Source organism: Amphimedon queenslandica, unplaced genomic scaffold (assembly GCF_000090795.2).
Source record: "Amphimedon queenslandica unplaced genomic scaffold, v1.1 AMPQUscaffold_13334, whole genome shotgun sequence".
Taxonomy (NCBI): Eukaryota; Metazoa; Porifera; class Demospongiae; order Haplosclerida; family Niphatidae; genus Amphimedon; species Amphimedon queenslandica.
In genome coordinates this window covers 68,635-71,921 of record NW_003546430.1, presented here as the reverse complement: position 1 = coordinate 71,921, position 3,287 = coordinate 68,635, and the positions used below count along the sequence as shown (strand labels likewise).

General features: G+C 35.4%; 1 long non-coding RNA gene across 1 annotated transcript; it reads right to left on the bottom strand.

Moving 5' to 3' along the window:
* Positions 1–1,323: 1,323 nt before the first annotated feature.
* On the bottom strand, positions 1,324–3,040 carry LOC109583041 (uncharacterized). The gene is made up of 2 exons (XR_002185336.1): positions 2,027–3,040; positions 1,324–1,979 (listed from the first exon to the last, which is right to left on the bottom strand). It is a non-coding gene; the product is annotated as an uncharacterized LOC109583041 (long non-coding RNA).
* Between the last annotated feature and the right edge of the window lie 247 nt (positions 3,041–3,287).

Sequence of the window (3,287 nt, the reverse complement as noted above, 5' to 3'; positions counted from 1 at the left end):
TTCAAGGCATTTCAATTTCTAGTGAGGTGCAAATTTAGCTAAAAAAACAAAAAATCTGTTGACAGAGCACCAGCTCTAGCAACAAACAAGAGTTTGTTGATAAAGCCTCCTTTCCCCAAATCAAACAACCTGTAGAATGGGAAGTCGGTTCAAGGTCAAGGTGTCCATGGGGTTTTACAGTGCAAAAAGTAGTGAGGTAAAATAAACCCATAGAAACTGAGACTGACGTATTGACAGAATTGGAGCTCTAATAGAATTGGAGCTCTAATAGAATCAGAGAAATCCATCATACAATCCAGAAAACCCTCACTGGAGTGCTGCACTGACTGGAGGAAATGGAGCATCAGCTAAGCAAGTTGATCAACTTATGCCGTCCCCTTTTCAAGTTCCCTTTCAGCTGCTTCCACAACTTCATTCTCCGGGTCATACAAATTTATAAATCAATTATTGGAGCGAAAAACATAAGGTCTTAAAATGTAAAAATAAATCATTCAAGGATAAGAACATGACCAGAAATACACTTCCACAAGGATAAGGACACAAAGGTTTCTTTTAGTTATGGCTGTGTTCATTCCTTTTCTGTCTGACTTGTCTTATTCTTCAGTGGTGCTGATGGGAGCTGAACCACAGGGGAAGATTATAAGTAGAGGAAGATTATAAAAATAGAACAATAAAATTATAGTCTTGAAAAGTCTGAATACCGAAGTAACAGGGAGAGATGAAGGGACAGGCCACTCACACTCACTTCAAACTGATACTTGTGATTTTCTAATGAAAAGGAGTTGGAGAATGAAGAGGTAATCTAATTTTGTATTATTTGGATTATTATGTAATAATACTTAGTGCTGTGTCTGCTTCGAACCTATTGGTAATGCACATAGTGAGCCACAATGTTACGTCATGTTATTCATGTCATGTTTTGTTACGTCACTGCTGCTATTACACTTCTAAATTCTTGCTTCAGAAAGCTACCATTCTCTAGCCCTACAGCCTCTGATTTTGCTGTTTTATGTATAAGAAATGAAGTAGCTCAATTAATCTCAGATGAACCATAAAATTTTCTGGTGAATTAGGTAGTAATGCTGTGGGTCTCTGGAAGAAACTTTTCACTCTTTTAAAAAGTGAAGTCAAGCCCAAGTACATAGATAGTCTCGGCTACATCAATCACAACATATGTATGCTGTTATTATTATTATATACATAGTAACAATTTATAATGCAGGAAAATGTTGAAAATAGCTCAAAAGTCACACAAAGGTTATGGGATAGTTTTGACAAACAGGCAGTTGCATCATGGCGCAATCATGTAATGCCAATAAATCATTTAAAATTATGGCGACACAAAATCTGATAATGCACTGATATATAAAACTAAATGAGGATGGACCAACAGAGAATTTTTGAGGGAGCCAAAGACACACATAATTATGAAAGTGTCAAATAATGTAAATCAATATAATATAAAAACTATTTTCACAAGAAGTTCTTGTTCAACCTGTTAGTGCAGTGCTTATGCACTCTTTAACTTTTGATTTCTTTGATATTTCTTTATGCTACAGATACTATAACCATGCCCTTCAGAAACTAGAATTTCTTTGCCAATGAGAAAGGATACTCAACTGCATGTGGTTGTTTCCAAACCATCCTTCCCATCTATTATCTATGGCTCAGTGAACAATGTCCTTTCACTGTTGGGACAGTCTTGATTAACTGAACACTTATAAAATTCATTTACTTTTTACTCCTAGCCTAAACCACTTGCAAGGACATAACAGCAACTGTAAAAGGTGAAGTAATTGACATAGTTGTCCAGCTCAGTATGAAAGGATTTTTGGTGAGCAGGATGATAGGAGAAAGCTAGGTGACCTCGTCACAGAAGACATCAGAATGTTTAGAAGCAGTGTCAATGAAGGCTTGCTTCCTCAGGCATATATATGCAAAGATGAACTATCCCCAGAACATTTGAAGAGCAAGTATCTCTACAAGAAATTAAACTCAAACTCCAACAGATTCAAGAATTAAATACCGTAAGCATCAAATTATGAAGAAGTCATTTCATTTGTTGATTAAATATTTCAACAAATATAAAAAATAGTTTTCAAGGCATTTTAATTTTCAGTGAGGCCGAGTCTCCAGCAAATTTAACTAAAAGATATTGATAAGTATCTGTCAACTAAGCCTCCTTTCCCCTAACAAAAGGAAACGTAGAATGAGAAGCGAGTTCGTCTTCTGATGCTCCCAAACTCACTTTGGATTACCTCAGAAATGGAGTACCACTCGGCGGACAGCAACCCAGAACATCTGAAATTTCCCAAGTGAATATTAATAAATTATTTATTTACTTATCTATTGCCACTTTGTGCCACTTCCTATTAGGTATCTCATTGCTATAAGTCTGGAGCAATAAAGTTTTGCAAGGTGTCCAAGTAGGTCAATGCCTGCAATTGCTGTGAGAGAAAAAATATCAGCAAGCTTTTTTCAAAAATTTAAAAAGGCCTAACATGCCCCATAACATACCATACCCCATGCCAAGCAAGCTCAAAAAGAGTATCAATAGACTTGACATTTTAAAAAGAGCTAAAAAAGAGATTAAAGTAAGTCTGTTTTTATAAGATAAACCATTCCTGTATAAGAACATGACCAGAAATACACCTCTTACAGGACAAGGACTAGCTGAAAATGCACTCTCCATCTTGGCTCCATTCCTTTAAAAATTTGGAGAAGGCAGTTTACATGTGTTGCTCTAAAAAACCAAAAGGAATTGAATGGTAATATATTCATACAATTAGCTGGCCAAGGCTCTACTTTTTCATGTGAAAGTGTGAGTTACCCTTGGCCATTATTGGTCTCCATTTCTTTGAGATATCAATTTCTATAACAAATAATTTACTTCTAATGTTGCGTGTACTGTATATTTATTTTTTATTGTGGATGCATGATAAATTTACCGAAATAGTAAATTTCATCCTATATGTCAGAAGGCTGATAAATTGCTGGATAGTAAGCAAGTGCAATAAGTAAATAACTCTTATACGTACTTTGTTGCAGGTCATTAAAGAAATTTACATGCACATTTGGAGGAAGAGGAGAACTGAGGAGGCAGAGGGGCCTCATTAGCTACATAGTACATTTTACAGACTAATAACTTTAGTAATTAGTAGATTAATGTATATGTAGATACTATAAAAATGTTCATTTGATGATTAAGTTATTAAAGTTAATCAAGGTTAACTCAATCAGCTATTTAAGCTAGTGCGTGGGTGGCTCGGACTCAAGTTTCTGACTGG